This window comes from Zea mays, chromosome 10 (genome assembly GCF_902167145.1).
Source record: "Zea mays cultivar B73 chromosome 10, Zm-B73-REFERENCE-NAM-5.0, whole genome shotgun sequence".
Classification (NCBI taxonomy): Eukaryota; Viridiplantae; Streptophyta; class Magnoliopsida; order Poales; family Poaceae; genus Zea; species Zea mays.
This window is the reverse complement of record NC_050105.1, coordinates 120326171-120340592: the sequence shown is the minus strand read 5'-3', so window position 1 is coordinate 120340592 and position 14422 is coordinate 120326171. Positions and strand designations below refer to the sequence as shown.

The 14422-nt window shown below is 47.4% G+C and overlaps 1 non-coding gene across 1 annotated transcript; it reads right to left on the bottom strand.

Annotated features, from left to right (window-relative positions):
• Positions 1-1625: 1625 nt before the first annotated feature.
• Positions 1626-1765, bottom strand: LOC111590372 (small nucleolar RNA Z247). Its single transcript, XR_004853500.1, has one exon. It is a non-coding gene; the product is annotated as a small nucleolar RNA Z247 (small nucleolar RNA).
• Between the last annotated feature and the right edge of the window lie 12657 nt (positions 1766-14422).

The window sequence follows — 14422 nt, the reverse complement described above, 5'->3', positions numbered from 1 at the left end:
AAACTGCTATCACCCGGTTGCTCAGCAGAGTTGGATGAAGGATTAGAGAATGGAAAAACAGCCTCATCAAAAATTACATCCCGAGAAATATAGACACGTCCGGTTTCCATATCAAGGCACTTGTATCCTTTGTGAAGGGAGCTATAGCCTATAAAGACACAAGGTTTAGAACGAAATTCAAGTTTATGACGGTGGTAAGGTCGAAGATGGGGCCAACAAGCACACCCAAAAATTTTTAGCATAGAATAATTTGGCGGACTTTGAAATAATCGTTCCATGGGAGACAAGTTATCAAGGACACGAGTAGGGAGACGATTAATGAGATATGTGGCTGTCAAAAAGGCTTCGTCCCAAAATTTGAGTGGCATGCCGGCATGAGCTAATAAAGCAAGACCCGTCTCAACAATGTGACGGTGTTTTCGTTCAGCAGACCCATTTTGTTGGTGGGTGTGGGGACAAGAAACACGATGAGCGATGCCAAGAGAAGTAAAAAATTGATTATGAAGTTTCTGGTATTCCCCACCCCAATCGGACTGAACACATCGAATTTTGATGTCAAGAAGGCGCTCAACATGTTTGTGGAATTGGAGAAAAATACGCTGAGCCTCGGTTCTATCGTGCATAAGATAAATCCATGTAAATTTGGTAAAATCGTCAATAAAACTGATATAATACTTATAACCACCAATAGAAATTGGAGCAGGACCCCAAACATCAGAATGAATAATTTCAAGTGGCATAGTCGTACGATGAATGGAATTAGTATAAGGTAGCTGATGACTTTTAGCCAATTGACAAGCATTACAAACCGAGGACGCACTAGACTCCTTGAGACAAGGGAGATTATTAAGATGCAAAATAGACCGAACGATCTGAGGAGATGGATGACCAAACCGAGCATGCCATTGCTCCGGCCTTGCCGAGTAGCCAACAAGGGCTTGATGAAGGGATTCTATGTCGGACGGCTTGAGGGGATAGAGACCGGACTCACACTTTCCTTCCAGAAGCAGCTTCCGTGTTGCCCGATCCTTTATGAAATAATACCATGGATGAAATTCAAAAAAGACGTTATTATCACGAGATAATTTATGAACTGAAAGAAGTTGTTTTGATATGTCGGGAACATGAAGGACATTATTGAGGGCAAGTGGGCGAGTAGCAGTATAAATTGAACAAGAACCAGTATGCAAAATTCGCAAACCTGCTCCATTGCCAACTTGCACTGTGTCGCCACCGTGGTATTGCTCACGCATGGCAAGACGATCAAGGTCGCTCGTGATGTGGTCCGTGGCGCCGGTATCGCTGTACCAATTGGGATCCACCTGGTACGAGTGTGAAGATGCCAAAGCCGCTGATGGTCCTTCTTCCTGATACGATTCATCCATGCGGTACCAACATTTGATGGCGGTGTGGCCGACTATGCCGCAGATTTGGCACTCGGGCCGAGAGGTGCTGCCGCGGCGAGGACCACGCGCGGGGGCGCCGCCACGGGAACGGCCTCCACGACCGCGGTCACCACGACCACGATAACCACGACCGCGGCCACGATTGAAGCCGCCACGGCCCGCGTAGTTCGCGGAAGCATCGAACTGCAGTTGCATGTCCGTCTGGTGTGGAGGCGACGAGCCTCGAAGGCAACGAGGTGCGCGAACACATCATCGAGGGAGAAGGCCTCACTCTTGGTCGTCATGGAGGTGACGAAGGGATCATACTCGACTGGAAGACCTGCAAGCAAATAAGCGAGCACCTCTTCGTCGCAAAGTGGAGCATCGGCGGCAGCGAGCTCGTTGGCGAGCCCCATGATCTTGTGGAAGAAGTCGGCAGCAGAAAGATCACGCTTTTTGAGAGTTGCGAGTTCGACACGGATTTGCACCGTGCGCGCCTTCGTGGATGAGGCAAATTTCTTCTGGAGGGAGTCCCATACCTCCTTAGAAGTTTTGGCGAGAACGACATCCCGAAGAACATCCTCAGTCATCGTCGAGAGGAGACCACTGAGTAGTTGCTGGTCCTGATCGAACCAGCGGTCGTACTCCGGATTGGGTATTGGCGTGGCGCCGTCAACCGTGGATGCGACGACAGTTGTAGCCGGCGCAGGTTTGGAGCCATCAAGAAACCCCATCAGCTTTGAGCTCCGGAGGTAGGGGAGGGCTTGAGCACGCCATAGGAGATAATTGGCCTTAGTCAGTCTGATTGTGACGGCTTGGGAAATGGGGACAGGTGAAGCCATGGAAAGATGGAGGTGGAGAGGAGGAGGAGGAGAAAAATTTGTGGTGGGTAGTCAGAATATCCTTGGCTCTGGTACCATGTTGATAATGGTGCAAAAGACTCTACCCTCTTGGGGCTATAGGCATGTATATATATGCGCGTACAGCAGGGTGTATTACATGACAGCAATGCCGTGATTGACATGCCAAGATTACAGGAGGCCTCAATCAACCGAGCCTCAATCAACGGATTTAAGTGCGCATGGCCCATTCCTAATATACATGACCTTCTATGTTTAACAGTGCGGTGCTTGCTTGCATACATGCATGATAAGAAAATAGCATGGTGTTCTGATCTTGCATTGGGTCAACCCCTGTGACATACACTCATACTGGTCACATGGCTCATCTGGAAACACCACAACGCCGGCGTGTTCGATGGCTCGCCGTTGCAAGCCCCGCTGTTGCAGGGAGGCTGGTCGTCGTCGACGTCGTCCGAAGTCCGCCGCTCCTCCCTCTGCCTCCGTGTTGATGCGGTGGTGTGGAGCGGAGGAAGGTACTACGTGGCTTGCTCGTGTGGGCGGCGTGGCCTTATCTGAGGCTGCGGCCGCGAGATCTGGCTCCTCAGTGGTCGTGTGTGGTGACGGCAAATAGGCAGCAGTGGCCCCGGCTGCGTCTATGTGCGCGTGCCAGCTTATCGGGTGCGTCGCAGCGGCTGCTGCTAAGGATGGTCGGTGGGAGGTGCGGTGGTGTGGCACATTTGTCCCCAGATCCTGGCCGGGTGTTGTGATGGGGTTTTCTTGGGCAAAAACCTTGGCTACAGCGACGCACCACAATCCACCTCAACACACGTGGATTGGGGCCAATACTAGAGTACCCAAACAAAGCCTTAAGGGTGTCGTGTTCCACATCAATGTCTTCCGTTGGCGAAAGCCCGGACCATCTCGGACCAGCGATGGTGGCGTCCTCGACGTCACTCCTTCCTGAAGGCATTGCTACTGAAGTTCGTCTCGGCTACGTCGTCGCCTTTGGTGGTTGCTTTTGTCTTTTGGGCCAGGTTTGCGTGTGGAGGTGGGGTTTGCATCGGAAAGTTGAAGTTGTTATGTCAGGAGATGTGACACGACAACGTTGACGTGGGGCGAGCCACCCCCTTCTTCGTGGCTGGTTTGCTTTGAAGGTGAGGCTGTTGGCGGAGGATAAATGTTTTGGAAGTCTTGCTGGTGAAGAATCAGAGCTGCCTCGAGTGGGGTGTCTTGTGGCTTGGCAACGACGGCGTGCCATAGTCTTCCTTCTCCTGCGCCGGTGTTTATAGCCATCGTCGTGGTTTCTGTTGGTCATGTGTTGTCCGTCTTGAAAAGTCAAAGCTGCTCGTCACTTGTGTTAGGCTCGACAACGATGACTTAGGATAGGTATTGTGTATGTGGTTTTTGCTGTTGTCTCAATTATTTATGCATCCTATATTATGTTGTCCAGTTTAGGTTTCTTCTTTCTTAATATAATTGGCAAGCTTTATCCGGTTCGTTCGACGAGGCTGAACTCTGGTGCAGGGCAGTGGTGCGAGGATTTGTCCTTCTTCTGAAGTCCTAGAAAAATGTATCCTGTGGTACGTTGTATTGTTTTCAGAATCTGTAATTTTTTGTTTTCGCATTTAAGTGCTTTATGTAATCAATTTTTTTATTTCCTTGATTCATGACGCCACCTTGCGTGTTCGAGAAAAAGAATCACTATAGAAAAATGACACTTCATGGCATGTTCTCGTTGCTTTAATTACTCAGATATTGCTTTCCTACAATCGTAAACATATATTTTATTTTTTAGATTAAGAGATCGAACAAACAACACTACTCCTTTTTCTTTACCTTTTCGCGAATTATATGGGCATGGGGTCAAAGACTTGGATACCACCATCCTACATTGGGTGTCCTCATATGGTTCTTCACAGTCTAGGCTCGTCAGAGTAGTGCTACATGCTTAGTGTTTGTGATTGTGGAAGTTGTTCAGCTTCAGGATTGAGCGTGAGGCAATGCAAGAGGAAGAGATTCACTAAAGACAGTGGGAATATAGGAACGTAGAGGAAAGCGGCACGTTCATTTTCTCCTCTAGCATTGAAGGTAGAAATTTGCTTGTGTTTCCCTGATGCCTCCTATTCCTATCGATCTTAGGTACTCTTTCCTCTTTCTTTCAGCTCACACAACTTTAAAGCGAAAAAACTTGTAGGCTAGACACAGAGCCCTCTTTGGAATGCAGAAAATTTGTAGGAATTGTGCAGAAAATTTATTGGAATCAGCTCATTTTTATAAGAAAAATGTAAGAAACAGGAAAATTTTCTGCAGCCCAAAGGAGTCTGAAAATTAGGGTGCATTTGGTAGTAATGACGGGATGTAACGGAATGAGACAGTGTCTTAGATAAGTTTGTTTGGTTCAGGGTTAGGGGTTAGGATAGAACCATCCTAGTGTCGTCTCCACCTATCCGTCAGAATTGGACGAATGATAGGGGACACCGAGGGACGTGGACATGTGGTTGTTCCCGGCTCTCTTGCAACCAAACATATCTTTATTATTGTAAGGAAAATGGACGCCGGGCCATTTAGCTCAATAAATTTTGGTGTTTGATGAGCAACATAACCTGTGGACTAATGTATTTGCTATTGTTTGTGTTTGTAGTTCACGGGATGCTAAAGTTACTTGGACCAAGGCATTGAGGAAAGCAACACCTCAAAAAAGACATTATGAAGATCAAGTGAAGTCCAAGAAACAAAGGACGTGTTGTCTGCGGACTATCCGGTGCACCAGGAACGTTAGCCTCAACGACTAGTTCCGGGTGGCACTATGGAGAGAAGACCACCGGACTGTCCGGTGTGACATCCGGAGTGTCCGGTGTAAAAAGCTTGCGCGCCAACGGTCGACTGCAGTGTCAAACCAACGGCTAGGTGCACCGGACATTGAACATTGCACTGTCCAGTGCACCACCGGACTGTCCGGTGTGCCGTAGAAAGCACAACTTTTCTCCAACGGCTAGTTTTGTGTTGAGGGCTATAAATACACACCCAACCGACCATTCCAAGGTGTGGGAGCCCAAGCAACATACCAAGACATATAGTAGACATTTCCAAGAGCTCATACACCCAAGTACTTAATAGAATCACTCAGTGATTAGCGTAGGTGCTTTGCGAAGTGCTTAGGCTATACCGCTTTAGCGCTTGCTCTAGGTGAACCCTAGTTAGTTGAGTGAGTTTAGATAAACCACACAACCTCTCGGCTCTTGCTCGAGTCGTTGTAATTGTAGCGAGTGGGGCGAGAGTCTTGCGAGACCGTGACAATCGCGTTTGTGTCACGGCCGCCACCGTGTACCGGAGGGAACGAGGCCCGCGACGTTTTTGGCTGGAAGCTCGATAATGGAGACGGCGGGGAGCATCCGAGTGGAGCCGGAAGCGGAGCACCACTTGCGCGTGGTGAATGCCCACGGCTCTCTACGGAGTTACTCGACCATGGTGCTTGGCCCTCACGTGGGCTTCCCTTTATGTAGGGGCACCAACGAGGATTAGTCGGGACCTTGCGTGGTTCCGGATACCTCGGTAAAAATACCGGCGTTATCCACGAGAGTTTGCATCTCTACCCTGCTCTTTAGCTTCCGCATTTATATTAAACATTTAAGTTTCAATCTTGTCTTTATACTTAGATTGTTTATGATTGAAACTTAGGCATTGCGGTAGAGATAGTAACACTTAGACAAAACTTAGTTTGCACATTCTAGTTTGATTATTTGCATAGTTTTTTCTCTAGGGATTTATTTGTGGTCTAGTTTAGAGAAAGTTTTAGAACTCCTAATTCACCCCTCTTAGGCATCACCTGTTTCTTTCAGTTGGTATCAGAGCCTGGTTTAGCTCATTTGAAACGCTTTAGCTTCACCGCTAAAAGAGCCGACACTTTTTAGAGAAAGTGGATGGATAGCCATAGGCCACCACACTTCAACGACACTAACTTCCCATATTATAGTGCTAGAATGGCTTGTTACCTAGAGACCGTTGATCTAGGTGTTTGGAGAGTCACTCGTGACGGGATGAAACCACCCAAAAATCCCGAGAAACCCACCACGAGTGAGGAAAAAAAAATTCATTTAAATGCTAGCGCCAAAAATTGCTTATATGAATCTCTTAGCATGGATATATTTAATCAAATTTTTACATTGAAAAATGCTAATGAGATTTGGCTAAAATTGCATGAGCTCCATGATGGTACATCAAATGTCTGTGAGCAAAAACATTGTCTAATCTTAAATGAGTATAATTCTTTTGCTATGAAGGATAATGAGCTTGTTAGAGACATGTATTCTCATTTGAATCTAATCATCAATGAGCTCAATTCCATTGACATTAATAAGCTAGGTGACACGGACATTGTGAGGAAGATTATCTCCCTGCTACCACAACAAAGATATGAGAGCATTATCACTATTCTTCACAACATGGAGGACTTGATTACAATGACCTCGACCATTGTGATTTGGAAAATCGCGGCCTTTGAGATGTCGTGAAAAATGTGTCGGGGAGAGGAGCCAACTTCCTCAAGGACATATGCTTTTGCATGTGATGAAAGGAAGGGTAAAAAGAAGGCTCCCACTCCAAGTTCCTCAAGTGAAGAAGAGGAAGAAGAAGAAGAAAGTGACGATGATGAAGATAATCATCCATCAACATCATCCACCGAGGATGAAGAAAGAATCCGACGCGTCGGAAAGGTAATGGGGATGATCCGCAAGATTAATTTAATGGGTGTGTCCCTACAGGTAGAGGATCTTCTCTTTAACGTTGACAGCAAAAGCAAAGAAAGAGATGATACTTCACATGCGGGGAGAAGGCCCACTTCAGGGACAACTATCCAACTATGGCCGAACCTAAAAAGGGGAGAAGCAAAGGCAAGGCGCTAACAAGTGTCAAAACTTGGAATGATTCTTCAAGCGAAGATGAACCTCCAAGGATGTGCAGCCACCAGTCCTCATCATGCTCATCATGGTCATCACGCAAGTGCCTTATGGCAAGAGGTAAACTGAGTATTACATCCTCTAGTGATGATAGCAGTAGTGATGATGAAGGTGAGGGAAAGCCCTCCGTAGATGAGCTTGCGGAAGCTGTTAAATTTTTTTCAGGATGTTTGCACTAAGCAAAAAGCTCAACTTAAAACTTTGAAAAATAAGTTGATTAGCTCTCAAAATGATTATAAAGGCTTACTAGAAAATTTTGAAACATTTGCAAATTTGAATTGTGAGCTATCAACTAAAACCGAGCAATTAGAATCTAGTGCTCCTGCTACCGATGATGGCCTTACTAAAAAGAATGAAAAACTTAAGGCTAAGTTAGCTAGCTCCCAAGTTATTGAAAATTTGCTAGGAAAAATGGAAATTCTTAGCATACACAATAATGAGCTAACTACTAAGCTAGAAAACATTGGTTGCACCCCAGAAGTATCTTTAGTTGAAATTCCTGAAATTATTTAGAAAGATGCTTCTACTTCTTGCTTTAATTTAATTGATGATTCTAACCCCTGCAACCAAGTTCTTGTTGAGAATATTGTTGTAGAAACATGTTCGGATGAGGTTGCAAAGGAAAATGAGCAATTAAGGCAAGAAGTGGCTCGCCTTGGCAAATGACAAGACTTTGTATGACAATAAAGGCAAAGCCAAACAAATCCAACCTCCATAGAATAACACAACTGCGAGAGTGAACAAGCCAGTGGAGGGCGAAACTGTGATTTGTAGGTTATGCCACAAGGAAGGCCACAAGTCTTTTCAATGCAAGGCGAAGACCGGGGATAAGCAAAAGCCAACAAACAAAATGTCCAACACCTATATCAAAAAGGTGGATAAAAAAGCTGCTACACCATATTTGATCAAGAAGAACAAAAATGGAAAGGTGATATCAATCAAGGCTATCAAGCAAGCCAACAAAGGAAAGGGGGCCAAACACATCTGGGTGGCAAAGAAAATTATTTCAACCATGAAAAACACTAAGAAGGTTTGGATCCCTCGAGGGAAGTGAGGAGTCTGAAGGACTTCGCGAATTTGGAGACTTGCAAAATTGAGATGTATATCATGGGATACATTATATTGGATCAAGTTTATTGCCAAGTGGGTTAGTGAGTATTTTGGACCCAAATTTCCCCACCCATGACTAAGGTAACTAGATTTATTGTGTTCCTCATTTTTAGATATGTGTTTTTTATCTAGTTTTACCTTTCATGCATAGTATTTCATTTGGTACTTATTTTAGATTAACAATGCATGCATACTAGGTAAATCACATGGTAGGATTGCTCGTTCTCAATTCATATTCTTGAGCAAACCTACATTGTTTAATATGTTTAATTAAGCACGACACATAGCTTATTTAACATCCCTAAGAAATGACTCTAACGCTTCAAAAGCTTATATCCTAAAATTGGAATCATTTAACTTATATGTGCCAAAGCTCGGATTATGGATAATCTGTCCCTATTGATATCAAAATCAAAGTACATGTCTCCTACAAGTATTCAAAACTTGTATGCACACTTTTAGGGGGGTTACTCTATAATCTAAGACTTAGAGACTAATACATTTTTCAAGTCTATTTCATGTAGTAGTCTCATTGTAAGGAAAATGAAGTCCCCGGAGAAAGACAACAAGCTTCCACTGCAAATCTACATGAACTCTTATGTCTCACAAGTCTACCATTTGTCTTCAAATGGTCCGCCATTGATTTTCAATTGGTAACTTTGAGACTACATTTGACCTTATTTACATATCTTCTCCATCATTTGGTTAGACTATATTTTATATCTTATATTTCCTATGTTGCTATACATGCATAAGTGGTTAAATCATATTCCATTTCCTATGCATAAGTGAAGTTAGTCTAATCAAATCATGTCTTGCACCTCTATTTTTCACATGATTTTTCCTAAGTAGAAGATCTCTGTCAGGGGGAGTATTTCTTTGTCTCTAATGGGGGAGAAAATTCTTTCTAAAGGAGAACACTCATTTAGGGGGAGTTATAATCACAAGTTCTTCAATTGGTATTAATTGGTAAATCTTTTATGAGGGCAAAACTTATTTGCTTCCTACGTGCTTTTAATGTCTTCCTTTTCGGTGGTTGATGCCAAAGGGGGAGAAGTTTAGGGATCAAAGCAATGAAAGCAATGGAAATTGTATCAAACACCAAACACCACCAAATTAAAAAAATTCAATCCTTGTTTTCCTTCAAGTGGTTTTGGTTCTTTGGTCTAAAATAGGAAGTAAGTGAATTATGGAGTTAGGGGAAGGCTTAAGTCCATAATATCACATTGTGGGGGACAAACATGCATCCTAGCAAGTAGATTGCATATTTTCATTCAAATGTTTGAAATATTTGCTTGCTTTGGTTGTGTTGTCATCAATCACCAAAAAGGGGGAGATTGTAAGGAAAATGGACCCCGGGCCATTTGATTCAATAGGTTTTAGTGTTTGATGAGCAACATAACATGTGGACTAATGTATTTAGATAAACCATACAACCCCTCGGCTCTTGCTCGAGCCGTTGTAATTGCACCAAGTGGGGCGAGAGTCTTGCGAGACCGTAACAACCACGTTTATGTCACGACCGCCACCGTGTATCGAAGGGAACGAGGCCCGCGGAGTTTTCGGCCGGAAGCTCGATAGTGGAGACGGCGGGGAGCGTCCGAGAGGAGCCGAAAGTGGAGCACCACTTGCGCATGGAGAAGGCCTATGACTCTCTACAGAGTTACTCGACCGTGGTGCTTGGCCCTCGCGTGGGCTTCCCTTTACGTAAGGGCACCAACGAGGATTAGTTGGGACCTTGCGTGGTTCCAGAAACGTCGGTAAAAATACCGGCGTCATCCACGAGAGTTTGCATCTCTACCCTACTCTTTAGATTCCGCATTTATATTAAGCATTTAAGTTTCAATCTTGTCTTTATACTTAGATTGTTTATGATTGAAACTTAGGCATTGCGGTAGAGATAGCAACACATAGACAAAACCTAGTTTGCTCATTCTAGTTTGATTATTTGCATAGGTTTTGCTCTAAGGATTTATTTGTGGCCTAGTTTAGAGAAAGTTTTAGAAGTCCTAATTCACCCCCCCTCTTAGGCGTCACCTGTTTCTTTCAAGTGTATCGAAACAAAGGCCATGGGAACCTAGAGGAAAACGCCCAAACTCTTCATTGACCTTAGAACTAGGCCCAAGATTTGTTTCCATGTTTTTTCCAATGCCTTATGTCAACACTTTGGGAAGGGTATACCCCAACTGCTAGCACAATGCACCCAAAGACCCTATCAAAAAGAGACCCATAGAAATTACCAAGCTTGCGATCAAAGTCAAGCACAAACAATGGTGTTAAAGGATCCGTGGAACATCCCTACCACGCTCTTAGACTGGTTGCAACGGTTCACTCTTGGCCTCCCCTCCCCTAATCCTGTAGCTCGCGTAGGGGCTACAGAACAACTCTTGAACCCGCAACGCCGTCCTCTACGGCGCCCCCTAGGTGGCGCTCGTCTTCTCTCTCACGCTAGATCTGGAGGAGCACTGTTCTCTCCCCACGCTGCTTCGCGGCAGTTGCAACGACCAGGCCAGCAGCGAGCAGGCGCCGTCCGGCTCGGAGCGGCGCGGCGAGCGGTCAGCGGGGCTGTCCGGGCTAGCAGCAGCAGGCATCTGGGCCCCGTGCGGGCGCTCGTCTCCGAGGAGGCCGCCGCGGGCGAGCGGGCGGCGGAGGGCGAGGGAGAGGACGTCCAGGTGAGGCTGTTCGTGGGCCTCCCCGCGGACGCGGTGGTCTCCGACGGCCGCGGCGTGGGCCGCCCCAGGGCCGTCTCGGCGGCGCTGCGCGAGCTCAAGCTGCTCGGCGTCGACGGCGTGGAGCTGCCGGTGTCCTGGGCCGTCGCGCAGCCTGGGCCCGGGGGATGGTTCGAGTGGGTCGGGTACCGCGGCGTCGCTGCCATGGTCCGCGACGCGGGCCTCGACCTTCGCGTCTCGCTCCGCACAGACGGCGACGCGCTCCCAGGATGGGTGGCCGACGCGGCGGCCGCCGACCCCGACGTCCTCTTCACCGACCGCTCCGGCCACCGCCGCGTGGGTTGCCTCTCCTTTGCCGTCGACGAGCTAGCCGTGTTCGTCGGCAAGTCGCTGCTCCAGGCCTACGAGGCCTTCTTCCGCAGCCGGCCAAGCGTTTCAAAGAAGAGGAAAGAAAATAGAAAATAAAGTTAGTTATGTTTGTTATGTTGAAATGTATATTTAATGTGTAGAGGGATATATAGGGGAATTTATAGGGGTGACGGTTGCAGGACGGGTAAATATAGGGGAGGGAATCTTGCTGACGTGGCTGCATAGTAACATTTAGGGGGGAAAATTTAGGGGGAACGGTTGCGGACAGCCTTAGACATCTAGAAGGTAGGGCCCATAGGGGGCCCCACTACCCCGTGTTCTCAAGTGCCTAGCCAGCAGAGGCAGGGACCCTAGAACCCCTGGACCAACCATTAGGTATCTTTGGTAGCATGCTGTCATATCTTAATGACAATATTACTCGTGTCTTTTGGGATTCATATCCTTATTACAGTGAAAAAGTGGGATTATCACGTCGTACTACTTGTAGACAGGGGCGAAGCTAGCCGAAGGAGCAACCGGTATCAGCTCCACTAAACAATGATGTCAGCTCTATAGATAAATAATTCATATCAAAGTTTCTCATTGATTTTGCAAAAGGTCGCCAGTGTCATCTAACACCAATGAACAAGGTTAGCTCCGCCCTTGCTTATAGAGGTACATGCTGTCGGTGTCTAGTATTCGACCGCACACCTGGGGATACCCTCGTGGTGCTTTTGGGTAGGACGGTGTTGCTGGTCGTAGCTCGATGGTTCGTGCCGGGAGCACGAGAGTGAGAGAGAGAAAGAGAAAGAGAGAGAGGGAGGGAGATAGGCGAATTTCTGCAGGTTCAGGCCGCTTTGAGAGGCGTAATATCCTACTTTCTGGGGTGGCTTTATATGCGTGGTGTGTTCACAAGTGGTGTCTGCCGAACGGAGAGGTGCTAATGAGATGAAAATGATGGGGTTCCCCTGGGCCTTATATACACGACCGTGGGACACTCTCTACGCACACAATGATCACACTCTTCGGGCTTATCTTCTAGCAAATAGCGAACTAACTTAGCTTATCTTAAGGAAAACCTATCGAGTTTATCCCAATCTATCTTCGGCGTTTGAGGATGCTGGGCGCGGGAAAAACGGACGGTTCCCTTGAGATTGTGCATAATCCGCGGACGATCCTGGCACGAGCCATTGCCTTCTTGGGTTGGCCCATTTCACTCGTAGTCTTTATCCGGCCCACGACAAGATGACCTTGTGGGGCGACTGGTCCATGGCCCCATGCAAGGGTTTTCGCCTTCTAGTGGACCCAGGGTATATCTGTCCCCCACACTTGCATTCTGCCAAAATGCCCGCTTCAGCATATTTTGAAAAGGAAGGTTTTTATCCATTCAAGAACATTACATCGAGGTGATACAAGTCCATAAAAGTCACGTATGACCTCTGCCCACAAGAGCACACATCCAAAAATGAAACCAAACACACACACCTACTAGTGGCTATCAATACGAAGACTAGACCACTAGTCATGCTCCTAGGAAAAAACGCCTTGGCCACTTGAGTCCAATGTAAGCCAATGGGCTACAGTAAAAATGACCTGCAAAGGAGAAAATGTTTCTTTTCAAAGATTACATCATTCCTACCTAGCCAGATAGACCAACAAACTCTTGCTGCCCCAAGTAGAGCTGGACCTTTCTGGTCATTTTCAAAGCCTCCTATCAGGTTCCCAAACATATTGGGGATTCTAGAAGGTCTAGAAATACCAAAAGATAGGAAAATAAAGTCCCAAACCCTCCTCGCAAAATGGTAGTAAAAAGAAGATGCATGATCGTCTCATTCTTGTGGCAGAAGCAGCACTCCAGGCTACCTTCCAGTTATGTTTTGCTAAATTATCAATGGTTAGAATGACCCCTTTTTAAATACCACAAGAAAACTTTCATCTTTAGGGGGGCCTTTTGCTTCAAAATGATTTTATTATGGTTTGGGATGTTGTTTTGGATCAAGGTCTGGTAAAGCAACTTAACTGAGAACTTTCTTGGCTTTGTTAGACCCCAAGTGAACTCATCTTCTCCCTGTTCTAGCTAGACCCTCATGATACATGTATACATTTCGTTCCACGCTACTAATTTTGGTCCTATCAAAGATCTCTACTAGGAAATATTTGGTTGTGAGGTTGTGTCGGGGACCATAATTAGGGGTACCCTCAAGGCTCCTAATTCTCAGCTGGTAACCCCCATCAGCATAAAGCTGCAAAGGCCTGATGGGAGCGATTAAGTCAGGGATCAGTCCATTCGAGGGACTCGATCACGCCTCGCCCGAGCCTAGCCTCGGACAAGGGCAGCCGACCCCGGAGGATTTCCGTCTCGCCCGAGGCCCCCCTCCAGCGGCGAACATATTTCCGGCTCGCCCGAGGCCCTGTCTTCGCCAAGAAGCAACCCTAACCTAATCGCCGCACCGACCGACCAAACCGCAGGAGCATTTAATGCAAAGGTGGCCTGCCACCTTTATCCTGACGCGCGCCCCCGAGCCGGCAGAGCCGAAGTGACCGTCGTCACTTCGCCGCTCCACTGACCGGCCTGACAGAAGGACAGCGCCGCCTGCGCCACTCCGACTACGGTACCACTTAACAGAGTGAGACTGACAGGCAGTCAGGACCTGCCGAAGGCGCCATAGGAAACTCCGCTTCGCCCGACCCAGGGCTCGGACACGGGCTAAGTCCCGGAAGACGGCGAACTCCGCTCCGCCCAACCCAGGGCTCGGACTCGGGCTAAGTCCCGGAAGACGGCGAACTCCGCTCCGCCCGACCCAGGGCTCGGACTTGGGCTAAGCCCCAGAAGACGGCGAACTCCGCTCCGCCCGACCCAGGGCTCGGACTCGGGCTAAGTCCCGGAAGACGGCGAACTCCGCTTCGCCCGACCCAGGGCTCGGACACGGGCTAAGTCCCAGAAGACGGCGAACTCCGCTCCGCCCGACCCCAGGGCTCGGACTCCGCCCTGGCCTTGGCCGGCGGCCTCCGCCTCGCCCGACCCAGGGGCTCGGACTCGACCTCAGCCATGGAAGACAGACTCGACCTCGGCTTTGGAGGAGCTTCCACATCGCCCAACCTAGGACGCAGAC